The sequence below is a fragment of the Aptenodytes patagonicus genome, chromosome 14 (assembly GCF_965638725.1).
Source record: "Aptenodytes patagonicus chromosome 14, bAptPat1.pri.cur, whole genome shotgun sequence".
In the NCBI taxonomy this organism is placed as follows: domain Eukaryota; kingdom Metazoa; phylum Chordata; class Aves; order Sphenisciformes; family Spheniscidae; genus Aptenodytes; species Aptenodytes patagonicus.
In genome coordinates, this window is record NC_134962.1 from 13,642,644 (window position 1) to 13,663,540 (window position 20,897).

At 50.5% G+C, this 20,897-nt stretch overlaps 1 protein-coding gene across 2 annotated transcripts in view; it reads right to left on the reverse strand.

The window, feature by feature from the left end:
- The window catches only part of PPP1R16B (protein phosphatase 1 regulatory subunit 16B), a 62,734-nt gene extending 42,545 nt beyond the window's left edge, over nucleotides 1-20,189 (reverse strand). The window contains exon 1 of one of the 2 annotated variants that reach the window (XM_076351930.1): nucleotides 20,149-20,189. The gene's annotated coding sequence lies outside the window, so the exon portion shown is untranslated. Of the gene's footprint in view, nucleotides 1-1,740; nucleotides 1,799-20,148 lie in introns of those variants that run through there. The other variant, XM_076351931.1, reaches the window with a different exon arrangement.
- Between the last annotated feature and the right edge of the window lie 708 nt (nucleotides 20,190-20,897).

Consider the following 20,897-nt stretch of genomic DNA (forward strand, 5'->3'; position numbering starts at 1 on the left):
AACTAAGACCAGCCTGTTGGAAAACAGACAGGCAACACCTACCATCTCAAAAGGCAGCTCACTTAATTGCACTTTAATTGCTTGGTTGTTCTCACTGGCCTTTGTGACTCCACCCTTCACCCACTCCAAACACCTAAGCAAAACCCTCTTGATTAAGCAGTAGTTATAGTGTGCAATTCATTCACTTCTGCAGTTCAAGGTAGCCCTCTCTTATGAGCAGAAGAAAGTCTTAATGAGCAAAGATCTTCCATAGTATTTCATACCATTCCTCAGACAACTCAGGAGATATTCAAGTGCTGAGACACATCCTTCCCTCCAGCTGGCCCCTTCCAGCGTAACCATCACCCCTCATTACAAGTGTCCCCAACACCGCAGCCAGGACTGGGCTGCACTGACGCATACCAGCAGCCGCCTCCCTGGAGCATTTTGGTCTGCGCAGCAAAACACAGGGCAGAGGGGACCAAGACTGTAGTGGCAGAGCCCGGGGCAGCCACAGACACCAGACGAGGCCATTCCAGCACAAATAACCCAGAAGCCAGAGGCTGGAGATGCACGAGGCTACCCGTCCGGCGCCCCGAGGCCAGGCAGGTTTTCCCAGAGGAGCATCATCTTGGGAGAAGATAGAATCATAGAATCACTGAGGTTGGAAAAGACCTCTAAGATCATCGAGTCCAACCGTCAACCCAACACCACCATGCCCACTAAACCATGTCCCTAAGTGCCTCATCTACTCGTCTTTTAAATACCTCCAGGGATGGGGACTCCACCACTTCCCTGGGCAGCCTCTTCCAATGTTTAACCACTCTTTCAGTAAAGAAATTTTTCCTCACATCCAATCTAAACCTCCCCTGGCACAACTTGAGGCCATTTCCTCTCATCCTATCGCTAGCTATTTGGGAGAAGATAGAATCATAGAATGATTCAAAGAAGAATCTGCGCTCTTCTACTTCATCCATCGGCTCCTTCTCACCCCAGCCCTAGCCGAGGGCAGACGGATAAGACATGGCTCCCAGGGAGGTATTACTAATACTTAAACCGCCTCAGCTACTTAAAAACATGGGGGGTTGTGTTCATTTCTCTCTTCCTTCAGGTTTTTTTCTTCACCACACACTAGCTCATTCTGGTTTTGCTGTACAAGCTCCACAAGCACAGCAACGAGAGCGGTTAAATCACAGCCCCAGACTCTCAATGTGGCCACGACATCAGAGACCTCTGAGCAGCGCTACCCACGGAGCGATCAACCGGGAGACCCATGGGCAGCCGCCCAATCATCTGCTACACAGAAGGAGGAAACATGTCCCAGATTTAAGGAGCGGTCCAACAGGGAAAGGTGCCTTTGAAATAAAGCCAACGTCACGAGCAAATTGCATGAGCCCTTTCCAAATAGACCCGTGCAAAGCACATCGAATGGCAAGGTGAGTGTGCCAAATCAAGGTAAGCTGCAAATAACCACGTATGAGATGAGCTCCTATGGTTCAGCCAGCTTGGAGAAGAAAAAAAAAAAAAAAAAAAAAAAGAGTTGCTGGGGAAGGGAGACTGTGGAGAGCTTAAGTATTCACAAGCACCTGAGAAAGCCCCAACAGGGCAGCTGAAGCCATTCCTTGCTCAACTCTCCTGCTCCAAAAGAGAGGAAGCAACAGTCTCGTAAGCAATGGATGCAAAGCATCTATGGGAAAAATAGCAGCAGAAGAGAGGTAACTAAACCCAGGTGAGAGACGTGGTGAGGGTACCAAACCTTACCCCATCCAGCCAAGCCAGGAAAAGCCACCATTCATCCCTCTTCAGAGGGCGAAGCAGCCCAGGCGGGGAGGCATTACTCTGAGGAGCTCTAGGCAAATGTCCACGCCACGCAGCACATCCACCATGTCCCAGTGAATTTCGCAAGGTTGAGACATCCACTCCTTCCAAACGTTGCTACAGACCTTCCACAGGGGTTTGACCTTACCTATAAATATCTTGACAGACTGACAGCGCGGCACGCCATTTCCTCCGCAAGATAATTGGTTTGAGAACTGAAAACAAACAAACTCAGCCAGAGCACGCAGGCAGGTCCCGGGCAGTGGCTTTAACCAGTAAATGGCCAACAGAAGGCCAAGGGCAGCTTCAGCAGCACCTGCAAACCTTATTTTGAGGGTTTCAGGATAGACCTGAACAAAAAAACCCTGTTCCATCCCATAAGAACTTAAGATTGCAAAAAAATGCTTTAGTTCCACATAGGGACAAACCGGAATCCTTGCAAAGTTTTTCATAAGAGAGATACTACCTAGAAATTCAAACACTTGCCTGAGATGGAAAATACCAACTCATGACTTCAGCATGCCACTGGAAAGCCAGGGAAGTGTGCCACGGCTCCTCCATGGCACGAGAGCCCTGCGCAGCTCTCCCTGACCCCTGCCCGCAGCCCCCACGAGCCAGGACTCACCACAGCCCCCAGAAACCCTGCCGACAAGAGCGGCGTAAATGCAGCCCACTTTCCAAAAAGCTTTTATTTTGGGGCAGATGCATTTTCCAAGCACAGGCACTTGGCTGGAAAGCTCCTCTCCACCTCTCGTGAACTCGGCTCCGCACAGCACGGCTCCTGCCCCTTGCAGGCATTCCTGGGAAGGTATCTTTTTTGGCGATCTCTGCTCCAGTAACACAGGCTGCAGATCTGAAGCCCCGTTTACAATACCTCGAAGGAGGGGAGAGAAGGGCAGGAAATGCCTCTCGGCATACCACACGCGGCACTCCCACCCTGCTCCTTTTCCAGGCCACTTCTGCCATTGTTCGCTGAGAGATGAACAAATATTTTCCAAAACACACCTGAAGTAGAAACGAGGACCTAATTCTGCAGGTTTGTTGAAGCAAAGAAACCTTATTTCAGCATTTTCCTGTTTACCCAAAAAACAGCTGGAAGCTTTCTTAGTGGTATTAGGATTGCACCTTGGAAAGAGCAACAGAACATTGATTTATAAGGAAAGGAGAAGCGTGGCTTGCTCTGCTTGCCCATGTTTCAGCTTTCCTGCATGCACCTCATCCTTCAGCAGCTCCTCTGCTCTCACAACAGAACAACAGGAAGATTCGAGTGGCCTACAGAGAGGAATGAAATGGAGAGGGGAGATCCACAAACACCAGGAGACATCTTCTGGAAGTACCAGACACCAGCGTCTCCTCAAACCAACCAGCAAATGAACGTCTGAAGGAGCAGAGAGGTCACTCTGAGAGGTCTTCCTGAAGGAGACACGGCTCAACTTCTCCCAGACTTAGGTACAAGTCCCCTAGCACCCTCCACAGACCCCAGAGCCTCAGAAAGACTTTGGCTCCATCACTCCAGCTGCCTGTTTTCCGATGACCTAGTTTCTTCCCTGTACCAAAAAAATGGCACATTGACTTCTCCTTGCACAAACTGGTCAGTCTAACTACAGCACAGTTTCAGACCCCAGCATTTGTTTACCTGCAAAGTGACACAGAAGCTGGCTGTGTGGGTGTCTGTGGTTTGCAAGGCATCACATTTTGGTTTCTGTTTTATTTAAAGAAAAAGAGAAAAAAAAAAAGTGCCGTTCCTTGTGTTCGACCGAGCTGAGTTTCCGTGAGCTCAGCAGATCTGCCTGCCGCCGTGCCGAGAGCATCCTGCCAGACGCACGCGGCCCCCAGCCCCATGGGGACAATGGGCGACTATTTCGGGGGCCAAAAGGAAGGCGAGACGCTCGCTATTATATCGCACTTGTGCCATCGCCGTCCTCTTGGCACTGCAGCAGAGAAAGACCCGCTCCAACTGTGTCAAAGATCAGTCCCTACAAAGGGCATGCAAGTGTTGGCAAACACAATCGTTTTTTTTTTTAAAAAAGTTTGCATTTCCTGTACATTTTGTCTCACCTTGGTACAAGATTCATCTCACTAAGCTCAAAAGGACTTTCAGGGCACTGGTTACTCACTTGCAAGACGAGACGGCGATCCTGTGAATTGAGAGTTTACTGAGTCAGTGGTTGCAACAAGCTGCCTACCCTGTACCACCAACTCTGCCTGGAGGGGTCCTTCGTCTCCTATACACACACTTCTTTCCATTTCACACTTAGAGGTTGGCACTTGCATCCCGCGAAGGAGAAAACCAAGTGCGCTTATTTTCCTGTTCCGGCACACACTCAGAGCTGCCCCCCTCAACCTTCCTACAAAGCATTCAACTTGCAGACATTGCCATAATATTGCTGAGGTTGGAGCTGTATCCATTAAAACAGCCGCGTTGCTGAGTGATGCTGGAGAGCCTCCTCGTCTCCCCACCAGACGATAAAGCTGGAGCTAAGACCGGCAAATCCTCCATCACATCTCCACAAGGCACTACTTAAAGCCCAGCATGACACTGAAGCAGAACACAAACACTGAGAAGAGTCCTTCACTTAAGTGTCATCAATTGAATTCGGTTTTATTCCACTTAAAAAGAAATAAACACAAACCATGGAAGAGCAACCCTTGAATGGGACACCTTGAAATGAAGTAGTTCAGCAACTAGGGAATTCTTCTAAGTTGTGCATCTTTCAAGCAAAGGTAAAATTCAAGACCCAGGTATATGAGCAGCCGCTTCTGAAGTCAAGGAGATCATTCTCATTCACTGGATTGCTTGTGGGGAGGCACCTGCAGGACTGGGCCGAGCCGATTAGGTGAAGCATCTGTGCTTGCAGCATAAAGTCAAGTCAGTGGCATGAAGAGTGACAGAAATAGCCCTCTCCTCCCCTCCCCAAGCTAATCGTCTCTCTGCTGGAATTGGAAACCAAGCACAAAAGCCTATAGCAGGGATCTGAGCACATAAGCAGCCTGCAGAGGAGGTGGCTGCCTGATTTATTTATTTCATTAAGAGTCAACTCCTGCACCATGGCAAGGTGAGGAATTGCCAAATTTACCCCTTCTGCTTCCTACAAGGGCCAAGGCCAATCTGTGCTATTCCTGCCACACGAAATGCTAGATGACCATCGCAGCCCTTTTGCTGAACCCATCCTCCAGCAACGAGCACCAATGAAGAATTTACAGGATTCTCTTTCAGGCATCACCTTCAGGATTGTCACTGCTTGGTGATACAAAGCGGCCGAAGACGTACGTTCTGTATTGCTGTTTCTGCTGTTGGCCAGGACCTCCCCAAGGTCTGGAGGAAGCAGCAGAGCAGCTTTTCATCCCTTGCTCCCCGATGAGGGGAAGAGCTCACTGGCAGCCCTGCAGCCGTAACACCATCCAGAGACAGCCAGAAAGCCACCAAGAGAAGGAGGTGACAGATTGAGGGACAGGCAAGAGCAGCAAGGAAAGAAAGGCACAGGAGTTCAACTGTCCCCAAGGGAGAACAAGGGGGGACACAGGGAGGCTGCCCAAAGTGTGGATGTGCCGTGGGGCTGACCATACACAAAGAGCCGAGGTCCATTCCCTCCCTCCCCACAGCCCAGACCGGGGGTGAGAAGGACAGCAGCATCCCCCTCCCGCCCTCCCCAGAGGAACACGCTCCAAGTCATTTCCTAAACCGTGTCACTGCCGAGCACGTAACCACGCCGGCTCTGCCAAGGCGCTTCCCACCCCACAACCGTCACGCAAGCTGCTCCCTGCAGCAATCTGCATTACCTTCGGGAGGAAGGGAAACCAAACCCCTCTTCTGGCCTGCTGATGGGAACAGTGAGCCCTGTTCTGGATCAAGAGCTCTTGGGGCTTGTAGGGTGGTTTGTTTGGTTTTTGGTTTTTTTTTTTAATTAGTACAGGGCGCATCAAGACAAGAGGGTCTTCCATGCTAAGATCACCATAGCCTAGAACCAGGGTTTCTTTCCTTATTATAACTGCTTCTCTCACCTCCTGCCTTCTGGAAAAACATTTCACTAGAGCATTGTCAACAAGGACACTGCACCAAGCCCTACCACCCAACTACCCAAACCGTTATAGCCTGACACACCTATAACGGGGGACTCAGCCACTGGGTCTTCCAAATGAAGGCAGACAGAGGGTCAGATACCAACAGCGACCATACGGCAAACTGGGAAGGGGAGTTCAAATCACAAGAGGCACACCTGCCCCTCCGAGGAATCACAGCCCCAAAATACTTATTTTTGCCTGCAGTGCTACAGGACAGTCACGTTTCCTACAAAGCCCTGGGGAGGAGGAGGAGGAGAAAACACCCGCGGTGAAAGGCTGCAGTGGTAAGCAATTCAAAACGCAGCGTTTCCAGCCTCCTGAAGGGTTTCCTTTCTTTTCTGAAACTGAAATTTTTATTTCTCTAATATCCCAGCCTGCCAGACAGGTTGTACCATCTCCCTTGTCTGGATCTCTGTGCAACGACTGCGATGCAGGTGCGCACTGACCACCATCTCCCGCGGGATGTCAGGGCTGATAGCAAAGCTGAAGTCAGAAACCTGCTGCTGGTAACACGCGCACCCTGAACGCAGCCCAAGGCAGCAGATTAAACAACAGCTTGACATACACCTAAGCCAGTACTTTCAAAATAATATGCAACAAACCCTTCTCTAGAGGTCAAGAGCATCCACTGATGAACAGATGAATACCGAACAAGGTCACTTGCCTGACTTCATGCAGCAAACTCACTGTAAGAGCTACACCACCACCTCAGGATTGTTACTTCTAGTCCTGTGCTCCAGCCATGAGGTACTAGCGAAACCCTACTCGTCCCTCGGTGCTACTCTAACAGCTCTGGCTATTGCTTCTGGTAGCAAATTCTTGCATGCACCATGTGATTCTCCCCGCACCGTGCTGCGAGCCCCACAGCACCCACAGGTTAACCACACGGAGGAGTGAAAATTATGAAAATTATTGCTGCATGATTTAATTTTACTGGTATCTTAGAAGCAAACAGCTCCTCTCCTCACTCGGGGCTTCTGCAGCATTTTAAGCAGCAGATGCTCAGCGCTACCAAATGAATGGTTCCTCCTGAAGGAATGAAGGGGAAAGTGGCAGGAAACATCACTTTAAAAAAAAAAGAAGGAAAAAAAAAAAAGAGAGATTTCAGCCAAGACCCCTTAATGAACACAATTCCTACAGTCTGCCCTGGAGTGCTGGTGAGAAAGAGCAGATACAGAAGTCTTCTGGGTGAGAGATCTCATCAGAAATTGGGAGTTTCGGAAGAGATTCTTGGCTTTCCCACAGGTTTCTTGTATGCAAAGTAAGTAACTTAATCTGTGCCCCAATTACCTTCTTAAAGCGAAGATACTGTTTTACCCATCTGCAGCAAAGGAAGTTTCATTGCTGCTTGATGCTAAGGTAAATTTTGTGGTGAACGTGCATCAACCTAAGGTATTTTTCTAGCTTAATGGAACGCTCAAAATTTAAAGTTAAATTCTTCCCCAGAGAATTAAAAACATTTTGGTTTGGCCATTTTATCTCTAGTTCCAGATAATCTCTCCCTCTTCAACAAGCCCCTTCCTAGCACTGGGAATGAAATATGAGCGAGAAGAAAAAAGTGAAACAGCAAGTCAAAAAATCCCTTTGGAGCCAATGCTGGTAATAGAAAATGTTAAGTGCCTCATTCTTTTCTCCTCCCAACTGTTCCACTGCTAACAATATTGGCAGTTGTTTGAGGAAAGTCCCTCAGTATTTTCACTATATATTTCCTGTAAACACTCAACACAGTACAATATACATTCTTTTTCCTATCAATACTTCAACATGGGCTTCCTTAAGAAAAGACCTTTGGTGCCAAGCAGTCCTCCCCCACATCAGTGTGCTTGGAAACACGCTGCTCTTTCCAGTGGCACCCCACTGACGAGCAAAACAAATCTGGTGATGGTCCCCAGATGTATATATGCCGGCCATTAAGCTCCTATCAATAGCTGGAGAGCTGGGTCTTTGGGTTCAGTGGAGACGGCTGCAGCCACGGAAGGCTTTGCACAAGCCCAAGCACAGCTTACACGCGTTATTTAGGAGCAAGCCAGAGCATTAGAGCTAGACCAACTCAGCGCTTGCTTCCCTCCACGTTGTTCTTGTGCAAAGCTGCTTCTTAAGCCCAATTCCCAGCGCAAGGCAGCAGGACTTGGAGGCGTTTTAGAAAACCTTAATCTAGAAGCTCCGTAGAGCAAATGCTCTTTTCTATGTCTGCTCCACACAGCTCTCTCAAGGCTGCCGCTTTTCTGCATTAAACTATCCTTGCCTTGGTAGATTTTCAAATCCAGAACTTTTATGGGGATAGTTTTTATGTTCACTACAAGTTTGGGGTTTTCCTCCCCTCTCCATTTTTATTCCCTAGCATCCTACTTATCACCCAGGCTTCTGAGGCAAGGCAGCCAAGCTCCGCTCTTGCTGGCTCTCCCTCCGCATCCACGGGCAGAGCGGGCTCCTCCAGCCCCCGGGGCGAGGAGTAGCTCCAGACCGGGCGCTGGGTGTGCCTTCAAGGGTGCCTTGGAGCTGCAGAAACTGCTCAGCCCCCTTTTGCCTTCCGAGGGTGAAACCTCGGGTTTGCCTCCTGCTTTCAGGTCTGTTGGTGAATCAGTAAAAACCCTGGGCTCTTGGCCATCAGCTTGCCATGCAGAGAAGGGAGAGGGACATTTCAGTTAGTTTGAACTTGAAAAATCTAACTGTGATTTTGAATCGAGTTAAAAATCAGAAACTAAGTTCAGGGCTCAATTTCAAACTACACACCAAAACAAGCTGTCCCCCTTTAACCTAATGCAATAGAGAAAATTATTCAACAGCCTGTAAATCTGCAGAGAGCACCCGCTAATTGTACTGATTCATTTTTTTCCTTAGACGATCTATTGGGTTTGCTTGGCAAGGTTTTGGTAGTGGGGGGGCTGCAGGGGTGGCTTCTGTGAGAAGCTGCTAGAAGCTTCCCCCATGTCCAATAGAGCCAATGCCAGCCGGCTCCAAGAGGGACCCGCCGCTGGCCAAGGCCGAGGCCATCAGCGACGGTGGTAGCGCCTCTGGGATAACGTATTTAAGAAGGGGGGAAAAAACCTGCACAACTGCAGCCGGAGAGAGGAGTGAGAATACATGAGAGAAGCAACTCTGCAGACACCAAGGTCAGTGAAGGAGGAGGGGGAGGAGGTGCTCCAGGCACCGGAGCAGAGATTCCCCTGCAGCCTGTGGTGAAGACCATGGTGAGGCAGGCTGTCCCCCTGCAGCCCATGGAGGTCCACAGTGGAGCAGATATCCACCTGCAGCCCATGGAGGACCCCATGCCAGAGCAGGTGGATGCGCCCAAAGGAGGCTGTGACCCTGTGGGAAGCCCACGCTGGAGCAGGCTTCTGGCAGGACCTGTGGCCCCATGGAAAGAGGAGCCCACGCTGGAGCGAGTTTGCTGGCAGGACTTGTGACCCCGTGGGGGACCCGCGCTGGAGCAGTCTGTTCCTGAAGGACTGCACCCCGTGGGAAGGGCCCGTGCTGGAGCAGTTTGTGAATAACTGCAGCCTGGGGGAAGGACTCACGTTGGAGAATTTCATGGAGGACTGTCTCCTGTGGAAGGGACCCGACGCTGGAGCAGGGGAAGAGTGTGAGGAGTCCTCCCCTGAGGAGGAGGGAGCGGCAGAAACAACATGTGATGAACTGACCACAACCCCCATTCCCTGTCCCCCTGCGACACTGGTGGCGAGGAGGTAGAGAAATCGAGAGTAAAGTTGAGCCCGGGAAGAAAGGGGGGAAGGTGTTTTTAAGATTTGGTTTTATTTCTCATTATCCTACTCTGATAGGATTTTTTCCCCAAGTCTGTTTTGCCCGTGACGGCAATTGGTGAGTGATCTCCCTGTCCTTATCTCAACCCACGAGCTTTTCATTATATTTTTCTCTCCCCTGTCCAGCTGAGGAGGGGAGTGATAGAGCAGCTTTGGTGGGACCCTGGTGTCCAGCCAAGGTCGACCCATCACAGATGAGGACCAAACCATGAGCAAAGCTCTCCCCTCTGCTCCCCTCTGACTGTACTTGAGACAGCGCAGACACAGGTTCAAGGCAGCACGTAGGACTCTAGAGAAGACGATGCTTGAAGACAAGGAAATTTTATCCTTCAAGAATTCATTACATACCACTCCCCTCTCCCCTTTGCTCTCCCAAAGAAAAGTATCTGTTAACAAAATTTATCTCTAGCATCAGAGGAGCAGCAGGATCCCTGCCCTTAGGCAAAGAAAGAAAGATCGGAATGGGATTTCTGTGCAAACATGAACCGAATCCCAACTGCCCTCGCACGAGAGCAGCCCCATCTTCTGAGCCAGGCAGTTAAATATTGAAGGAAAGGCATGCAGCAGCTCCGATTATGTGGAACAAAAATTAATTGAGGGCATAAGTCTCCGATTTGGCTCTCCATTTATTTTTTCCACAGCACATTATATGTGACTGTGGATTGCAATGCAGACACCTTCAGGGAAAGCAGCCCGACCCATCTGTGACAGCGATATTACCTCCTTTTATTTGTTTTTTCTGGTCAAAGCTTCCGGTTTTTATCAGCCCTGCAACAGACAGATGTGTGGAGTCTTCCAAAACTGCATCCCCCTTCCTGACATTTTAAACTACACATTTAGAGCTCTGTCATTCGAAAAATGACAACAATTTTTTCCCCAAAACAGGCTTTAAAATAAGACATGGGGAAAAAACAAAGCTAATTTCCAACACAATCTCAAAAACACCATTGCAAGAGCCCACACCCTTCCCTTAAGATACAAATTAAAGCCCTATTCGCCCGCACCCCAGACTTTTTAACAGAAATCCTTCCATTGTTTAAAGCCACTTAAACACATTTTGGCCCATGGAAGAAAAAAAAAAAAAATCCTGGGAACAGCCCTATCCTGGCACAGCAACAAGCTAGATAAGTGCCTGGATTTTCCATTTACAGCTCCTAGGTACCTCAAGCCATGCCAACGTGGGATGTTTCAGCAGCAGGGCTTTTCCAGGCTCTCAGCTATTGACAGGGATGTGCCTTTCCCAGGGGATACCCGCTCTCGCCGTCACCTCTGCGCGATGCACCTATATCTGCACGATATCGCGCAGAGGTGACAGCGAGAGCGGGCATCCCACCCGCCCCCGTACAGCTATGCAGCCCTCCGTGGCTGTGCCTTTCTGCAGCAGGCTGGGGGCCACAGCATCCCCCCAGGGAGTTACCATCCGATGGGACTACCTTCCTCTATTTTTAATTTTTTCTGGTTTCTTTGCCACCAGAAGGGAGTCCTGCCTTGCTCTTTCCAAGGCAAAGGCGTGATTCTGCCAGCTTTATGGCACGGCGGTGACAATGCCAGCAGACAATGAAGCCACCACAACAACAATCAGATGGGAGGAAGGGGCAACGCGTGTTGGGTTCACGCTGCGAGATGATGCTGGTATGCAAGAGAAGACTTGTCCCTGCACATCCATACTGGAGTTCGCTATACCAAGGTTGACATCGAGAGATAACTACTTCCAAGCTGGACACCTAGACCATAGCACAATGATCCACGCTCAGGTCCAGCGGGAAGCACTAGCTTGTGCCGAAGGTAGGAGAGGTCCCCAGACTGCAAGACCACAGGAGCAAAGACCACGGAGCCCCGCTAGCACCAGGCATTTGCCCCCGGCCATGGGACAGATGTCACCAGCTGGGCACAACCACCACCCAACTCTGAGCACCCAGGTGCCAGCGCCAAACATGCCAAACAGCTCGCTGCGGCATGAAGAGAGGTTTTGGGAGGCTGGTAAGAAGCGCCGCTGTCAGGATGACGTGGTGCTTTGTGGTGGGCTTGGATATGACTGGCAGGATTTGAAAGTGTCTGCTACACACCTGACAAGAGGAATATTGATTTTGTGGGAGATTTAAGAGAGGATGCTCTTCCCACCAATCTGATTCATCCTTTTTAAATAGCAGTTGTATTTAATTATTGCTAACAAAATGCTTTCAACTCTAATGCTTATGGACACTATTGAGCTTACCTATAACCATTCCAATAATCCTCAAAAGATCTTAACCAAATAACACAAAAAGGTGCCCTCTGACCCATCCCGCATCCGTCAGGGAGCCCGTACGTCTGCTCAGGATGGTGTTGCCCACCTGCCTCTGCTGTGCAGGGACCAGCGGGGTGCCCGTGGGCTCAGCTGGGAGAGTGAAGAGGTGAGACTTTGGGAAAAATGAATTATCCATGCTACAGTGAGGGATGTTTTGCTCCATACAGCTCGAACATCTGGATTTGTTATCTAAGGCACAGCCCTTATACCTTGGTGACTCCACAATGACTTAGTCCACTGCTAAACCATGCACATGCCACCCCCCTTCCACTCCAAAAAACTTCTCCTCCTGTCCACCTACCCTTTGCAGCAGGTCAAGGTCAGCCACCAGCATGCAAGAAGCGGGTCCTGAGGCTGCTGATCTGACACTAACAGACCTACAAGCACAGTGGGTCGGGCTTCCCTGCAGCAAGTCGACAAGCAGCATCATATAGTTGCTGTAGGGTACCGGTATCAGCCCATTCACAACGGCAGCAAAGATCAGCACCACCAGATACTGTTACCGCAGGGCAATCAAGACTGTTTTCCCTTGAAGCCTACAGGAATATCATAAGTGCATCTTCTAGAAAGTTGAACCATAATACTTCAAGAGGACAAAGACTCCTTGAAATGCAGATGAGCAGAAACCCTGCACGGGAAAGCAGGCTGCTGCTGGCAGGGCTTGGCTGAGGAAAAGCATCTCCGCCAACAGCCCCACCACTGCCTCTCGCCTCCACCTCTGCCCAAGCACAGCTCCAGAGTAACTTGCCTTATCTTAGATGCAAACCATCAGACTGAAACAAAATGTTTTGCTAGCAAAATGCTAACAAAATTTTAGCACAGCTTTCTGCAGTGCCAACACCACCAGTTTCAGTCTTAAATCAGACACTCAGAGCAGCTTGCCACTGCCTTGCTTGCGAGGCAGATTTTACGTTTCTAAAGTACCTTATTTTTAGGCGCAGTTATCAACCCGCACGTCACCATACATGCCCTACTTCGTGTTTTCTGCATCTACTCTTGGCCACAGAGATGGTACGTTGACTTGACTTGCTGCTCTGACAATGCAGCTGCTCTGACATTCAGTTTCATCAAATATTTACCACTTCTTAGTTTGCAAATATGATTTTGGATACTTTACATTAACTTGACTATAAACATGGTACCAGAATTGCTGGTACTGCTCTCCTCCTCATCAGTCCAGTTCTTACTTTGCTTCTGCCACTTCTGGGATGACAAGCACTAGGGCTCTGCTGCCACACACCAAGGAGAACCAAGGTCCCTCTCCTCGTCCACCCACAGGCACAAGGTTTAGCCATCCTCTCTGCTGTCTTGATGTGCAGCCATACCTGGATGTGCGAACAGCCAGACCTGCCCAGGGGAGAGACTCCTCCCAAAGATACAGAGATTTAAGGGCCAGAACTCAGCTGGGAAGAACGGCTGCTCTTAAGGAAGACTTTCTGGAGGGCTTCCCGGGCACAGGTGCCCACCCTGCCATTCTGTATGTACCTCAGATGAATACTTGTTCTGAGAAGCAGTTTTATTTGGATGGCAGAAAAATCAGTGTTCTGGTAGTGAAAAATCAAATTCAGGTAGCAGGGGCATTTTAACGCCAGAAATCTGATCTGATCCTGCAGATGGTGGAGATGGCCCCTCTGCATCCCACTGACAGAGCTACAGCGCAGCTCCCACCAGCTGCTTTGGTGGGTTAAGCAAGTCAACAAGCAAAGCCAACCCAGTACAAAGCCCCTCTTAATTTCACATACCAGATGAACTCTTGCTCAAGACCTCAGTAACAAAAATCCAAGCCCTACACAAATCCCCAAATCTCAGCTTAGCACCATAAAGTAGAGAAATGATGGCGGGTATTACTAGACACTTCACAGCCAGCACGGGGCTCACGTCTTCCTTGGTATTTCTCCTCTGATGGGTATTTGACCTTTGAGCTCCTGAGCAAGCAATCAAACAGAACTTGTGCCTGTGAGATGCTGCCGACATCCAGTATCGCCACATGGAGCCACTGTAGAGCAATGCCTCACTCTTGGGGTTTTCCCATATGGATCATTAAAGGTGCCAGGACATAACTTCACATGGAGCAGTTGGGACAAAATTAAGGCAACTGGCACCGATGAGCAAAGCTGTGCATCGCCAGCCTTCCCTCCTAGGCTGTCCCCTCTCTTCTCTTCCAGAAATACCCAACCTGCAACTCCTGCCCCTTCCAGCTCAAGCGCAAAGCATCAAGACTCAGGGTGCCGAGCAGCCCCTCACCTACAGAGCAGAGGCAAGAGCTAATGAGCAAACCCACAAGGGAGGTCTCTTGGCAACACGGGGTGAGAGAAAAGGAGGGGAAAATTGCTGCCAGCTTGTTTGTGTGCACTTAGGGTGGCATTTCCAACCCTGTAATTGTTGCATAATGAATTTAGCAATGGAGTTCAAGAGCTATGATTCATTCAGGCCAAAAAAACATGAGTCAGCCCCCAAAGAATCATGAGATGTTAAAATTATATACATTTAACTTCAGCTTGACAAATCCAAAGGAGCAGTGTAACAGCAGAGTGCCTCAGCACAACTCAAAACATCATGCAAATATCCCCGCTCCTCCTCCCAGCCAACGCAAGACGAGAGCAGCACGAGAGCAGCGCCTAGGTCGGCCGTTGCAAATAATTTACGCCTGCCACCTATGCCCAGCTCAGGTTATCAGCCCCAGCTCAGAAAAAGGCACCTGATGCTGCCTCTTTCTTAGCGCTCACACTGACTCACCGAGAACGGTGATAAGGTCCCATCCAGCCTAAGAAAAGATCTTTGCACAATCTTGCCGTGGACCTCTGGGGGGATGAGCACTCGGGATGCTCGTTCCACTGTGTGCGACCAGCACAACAGCGGACAGAGGACAGGGGAGCAGAGCAGAGGTGGCTGCAGGGAGCTGGCAGTCAGGGTGTTACAGCAAACTACAGAGGTGGGGGTGGAAACGGAGTGCAGATCTCTGCAAGGGATCGAGCCAGAAACAGGGCAGATTTATTACAGAAAAGGATGCCTAAGTCAAGGAGCATGTGTGGATCGCTGGGAGGCGATGCAGAGAACACCTTGGGAAAAAATAAGATGTTTTCCTAGCTCTGTTGGGTGATCTTGCTTAAGTCAAGCCCTGTATGTGCTTACGGAGCTTGCATGTATGGAAACAAAAAGTTATTTTGAAGTGAGACAGGGTGCGAATTCAAAGCAGAACAACTGTTCTGGGTTAACTCCCCAGGTGGCTTCTTATTCTAGAGTGGCAGTACCCTTTTCTAGTTTAATTCACTTTAAAAATAGATTAGGCCAATGGTTCTGATCTGCAAGGCCATAGTAGCTGGCCTGCCGCTTTTAGAGCATCCTTAATTAGAGCCTGGATATGGGGACATGGGGGGCTCCAGGATGCAGATGTGACAGTCCAAATTTGGAAACATTGTATTAACCTGAACCAGGAAAGAAACAGCCGCCTGCAGGAGGGTCTGCACAGACACCGCTTGGGCAGGACCTGCTGCACCGCAGCTATTCCTGCAGCAGGCACGCACCTCGGCAGGGGGACGGCCCGCGCAACGCACTCTGCCAGCCATAAACCGAACAGCGCTAGACCAAACCCACAATCCGCACTTTGCACACAACCAAAAGCCTTCTTGTAAAGCCATTTTTGTTTGAGGTTCATTTGAATTTACCATCTATCAAGCTTCCATTTAGCCTCATTAATCACAGCCTATCAAGCTCTTTCAAATGCAAACATAGAAAAGTACCCAGCAACTGCACTTCTCGGTTTATCCTTCTCCTGCTGGAATTATGGAAGGCTACGAAGCAGGAATGCCAACCCAGCTGTCTCCTGCTTTTCAACCACTTCCCATGGGATGAAGTCAGCTGACTATTCTGGAAAAAAAACACATTGATCTGTTTCCTTGCCAGCCAGCAACATTCAAGGAGAGCAAACACGTGTTGTGCGGGAGAAAGAGCATCCCCGTGAAAGGCGAGAGGAGAGGCAGATACGTGGCTCCCGCCACGTGGTACCTGCATCAGCACGCGGATGCTGTCTCTGGAAGCAGGGGCAGCCAAGCCACCTTTGTCAAAGGCTTTGCATTTCCTACCCGGCACCTCTAGAGCCAGAGATCTTGCGGCTCACTTAATCCACATCAAACCATATACCATTTGTTTGCTTTGTATGGGTATTAAGGCTTAGCCTTCCTTAAGCTATTCTTTTTTTTTTTCCCCCTTGGTGCCTACATGGCTGTTAATCCCAGTATCGACATGCTTCGGTGAGACTTGCAAGGAAAAGGTCCATTAGGAAGAAATGCGTTACTCTGACAGTAACATTTGCCCCAGCTAGCAGAGGTGCCGAGAGGTGCCACCAAGTTCAGACTCAGTCCAGCATCATCAGTTCTCACTGATGAATGCTTTCCTGCTTTGCCATGAAATGCACCCCTCTCACCCCCTTTCCCTCCCAAAGTTTGACAGTTTTTGCCACTGCCTTTCATCTGTGCTTTTTGCACAAGCAAAGCGCCGTGCTACCCCCCGAAGTGGGAACCATCCTCATTTCAGAAGGGAAGGGGCAGGCAGCCGGTAGTTCACATCCACAATTACCAGTCCCTTACGCTGCCCCCAGGGGCAAGGCACGCTGTGCTCCACGCTGAGCCCGCCACCGAGCAGGACCTGGCACGGGAGTGGGCTTTGGGTTACTCAGAGCTGGACTCTGATTTCTGCTGGATACCACGGTTCCCCTGCACCTCTACCCCAGCCAGCAAAGCACCCGGGTTCTGCTGTCCTTTCAGGAGTGCCACCTTCAAAAAAAAAATTTAAAAATATAATATATTTTTATATATATAAAGAAAAACCATGTTGGACAGCGAAGAGCGACAGTCTACAGATGAACATGCCCTAAACAAGACTTTGGCGAGCAGCACAGCTGGTGTCGACCGGCAGCAGCGCAGGCAGAGTGGCGCTGTCGAGATGAATGAGCAAGGGAGCACGTGGAAAGGAGATGAGGAGAGACAAGTAGATTAATAGAAGATGACAGATTTCTAGTAAGATTGTGATAAGCCTCTAAACTTCCCTAAAGGATGAGCCAGCTGGCAAGGCCTTCCTAGGAGGTGGTGTAACTCGACTAACAGCCTTGCAAAAAGCCAACAGCTGACCCCTTTCACACATCCCGGCTCACTCCTGCAGCTCTTTAAGCAAGGAGGGCTGAACGTGCCATGCCTGGATGCTTCTACACTGGCACTCGCCTGCAATTACAGTCCTCCTTGCAGAGAAGCCGCCAGCCCTGAATTATTTTCAACAATCAAACAAGCAGCGAGGTTGGGCTGACCGTTAGCGCCGACAGAGCACACCGTCCCGCTCTCCCCGGCCCCGACCAGCCATACAGCACATTTCATTGCCCTCTCGGGGGCTAATCCTCACCCACATTCCCAGCGTCGGGCCACAAAACTGCCAGGCACATCTGGGGAGAGGCACATGGCTCCTGAAAAGGGCTTTGCAGGGACGGGGACGGCAAGGTGAGGAGCAGGGGCCCTGCGCCATGCTTTCATCTCCTTCCTAAATTCAGCTCTGCCGGGATCCCCAGCAGACCCAAGTCCTCCAAAAACATTACACCCCAGTGAGCAGTTTCACCCTCTGAGGAGGAAGAGGAGAGGGCTATCCGCATGGGAAGGCAAGCTTGAAACGTTAAGATTTTTATACTTTAAGGGACTTCAAAACCTGCTGGAGGTGGAGTGGATACCGTGCACAGGTATGGCTAACAGGAAGAGTTTACTATGCCCCCTTCCCAGTGCCTCAACAAAACCCTGTAAGTATTTGAAACCGGAGGTATCACCTGGGACAGCAGAGGGTTTCAGAGTGAAGAACAGCAGCAGCCAGCTTGTTTGATACCAGGCAAGTTTTTCTTCTCAGGCCAATTAGCTGATGATATAATTTGCCCACTAAGGTCACTGAATCATCATTTAGCAGTTTCAAAGGAGACAAGATGAACTGCAGGCCAATTTTCCCCCTCCAGCTCAATGACTGATTCAAAATGCAGTTAATGATAGTGGTTCATAAGTACCTGGCAGAGGACTTGAGAGGGCAATTTATTGCCCAAGAAGAGATTGACCTCTTTCACACCAAAGAAACGAAGCCTGTGAAGATGTAGGACCTGATTTTGCTATCTTAATTCACAACCATTAAATACCCGAGAGCTGCCAAACTGGAGTCAGACATCAGTAAAAGCAAAAAGGAGAAGCAGACCCAAAAACAGGTTAAGGAAGATCACTGTTAAAACCCACTTTGTCACCAGCGGGCAAGAGACCTTTTTAAGGATGGGGATACGAAAGGAGTAACATCCCCAGAAGACTTTTAGCACAAACCCTGCGTTTTTGTGAGTTTATATAAGATAAAAATAAGACATCCCCTCATCCACAAAAGCTTCATTATTTGTCAACCTCAGGCTCTGTAACCAGTAAACACTGGTTGATGTTTTTCTTCTTACTGGATGAAATGTGCCTAGAGGCAACAGGCATTTTATAAATTATTAAACCAAGGGAAAATAAGGTTCCAACAAAGTGGCCGCAGAAGCGATGCAGAAGCACCAAGGAGCCGGTACAATTGGTACCAGCACACTCACACAGAGTCATTCTTCCTGCAACGACGGACTCAACAACAAGACATTGTTAGAAACGGGCAGCCTGGACACGTGGTCTTGATGGCAAAAAGAAGATGCGGTATCTCAGTGTTTCATCACATCCATCACAGATATCTGAAGTTCAACACTTTATTTTTCTTACGAAATAGTAGCTTATATTTTCCAGTCAGAAGGAAAATAAGCACTTTTTTTTTTTAACCTCATGAGAGATCTCAGGACATGAAGCAAAACCCGTAAAAATAATGTAATAAGAGTATTTTCAATACCATCCACAGTTTTTGGTCCAACCCATAGTGTAGAGATTAAACAAGGTAGGGGAAAACATAAATGAAAAAGTATTTTTCATATTCAGGATTTAATACATTACATCTTTCACAATGAACACGATCCCCCGCCAGAGTAAATTCAGTGCCAGCCAGAAAAACCCCTTCTGCTTTCTGCCATAACAGCGCTTGGCCCTTCCATCTGTGAAAAAGCACTTAACAGTAACGGCAGGGCTCAGGACACCCGGGTCAGGGACGGCTGGGTCAAGGTGAAAGCTAGGGCAGCCCAGGCAGCCGCTTCTCCCGAGGTTCCCTGAGCATTTGTTAGGGAGCACAGGAGGGCTCAAACCGAGAGATTTGGTTCCCCCTCTCCCCTCAGGTTTGTGAGCCCTCTGCTTTCCTTGACAATCTGCGAAAAGTGAATTTCTCTGCTACTCCATAGTAGCTTGAAGCATCCTCCTCCTCCTCCTCGAGCAGTTAATCACAGTGCAGACGAGATCTTTTCACAGTAAGTAAGCAAAGATATAAACACGAACTTCTTGGCTTGTCAACAGAGTCAACCGAAAGCATCTCCACCACCCGTGACACCTCAGACCCTGGAGCTGGAGAAGGGCCTGAAGTTCAGGCTGAAGTTCGCCTGGTCTGCCAGTCTCTGAAGGAGACTCTCTCCGAGAAAGACCTTCACCTCACACAGAAACAGCACTTGCAGTCCCGATGCCACTTCAGGAATTACAGTTGCTTCCATTTACGCTACCTCCAGTGGATGCCTTCCACACCCGAACCGTGCCAAAAGGGAGAGGATTTCTAAACGCAATAAGCAAAACCCACCCACGAACAAACGCAAGGAATTCACACCTTCGGTGTCTTGGGTTTTGGACGATGACCCACGGTACAAACGTGTACTTACACACCAACGCCCGTCGTTCAGCGCACTGCCTTAAAGGGGTAATTACGTCCTCATCATTAGATGCGCCCAAGATAAGGTTAGCCAAATTTACTGAGGGATTAGCCGGGTGCCCGATGCTACCCGGGGAAGGAAGCGGGCTACGTTATTTCAGTGACTCTCGCCAGCCCGGTCTAGGATTGCACAGGGCTGGAGTTACCGAAACTCCGCGGCGTGATTGCAGCCGCTGCCCTGGCCGCGGCGGGGACCCCGCTCCGCGCCCGCGGAGCGCTCCGCGGCCCTGGCTGCTCCCCGCGGGGGCGGGGTGGGGGGGGACACACAACACACGCACACCGCTCCCCGGGGGAAGGAGAGCGGGGAGCCCCGGCGCCCCGCCCGCGGCATCCCGCTCGGCCGCTGCCCCCGCCGCGCCGGGCCGGCCCGGCCCCGCTCCCCGCCCGGCCCCGCGCCCCCGGCCCCGCACTCACCCGCGGCAGCTCCGCGCGGCGCAGCGGGCCCGGCCGCCGCGCTCCCGCCGCCCCGGCCGGCCGGCAGGCAGGCAGGCAGGCAGGGCGGGCAGGGCAGGCAGGCAGGCAGGCAGGGAGGGAGGGAGGCAGCGGCGCCGCGCAGCCCCGGCCCCCGCCCGCCTCCGGCTCCGGCTCCGGCCGCAGCTCCGCCCCGAGGCGGGGCCGCGGAGGGGGCACGGCCGCGGAGGGGGCGCGGAGCCGGCGGGGCGCAGCCCGCCCCTCCGCCCGCCCCGGCAGGTGGAAGGCGCGGAGCGGAGGAGCATCCCCGGGGATGTTGCAAGAGCGGCTGGTGCGGAGCGTCCTCCCTCCCGCGGTGCGGGGAGGGCCTTCGGAAAACGAGGGCTTGTCCGCATTTGGGAGGGCGGGGCTGTTTGTGTGGCTGGGGGGGTAATTAAAACAAACAAATAAATATTTTTTAAAAAAGGCCTTCAAGTTTTGGTGGAGGGTTGCAGCCACGCCTCGGCCTTCCTGAGGCTGCCGAGTGTGGCTGTAGATAAGATTTGCCGTGACTTCTGGCTGGGCGCAAGATGTGGGATGCTGCCGCCTGCGCTGAAGTTGGAAGGTCTGGGGAGGATATCCGGGTTAGAAACCACTTTGCCCTTTTTTCGGCATAAATAGCTGAGCCCAGCAACAGGTTCCTGTTTGCCACGGAGCGAGTCGATGCTAGGGACGGGGTCCCAGAGCATTTTTTAGGAGAAACTAAAAGCCAC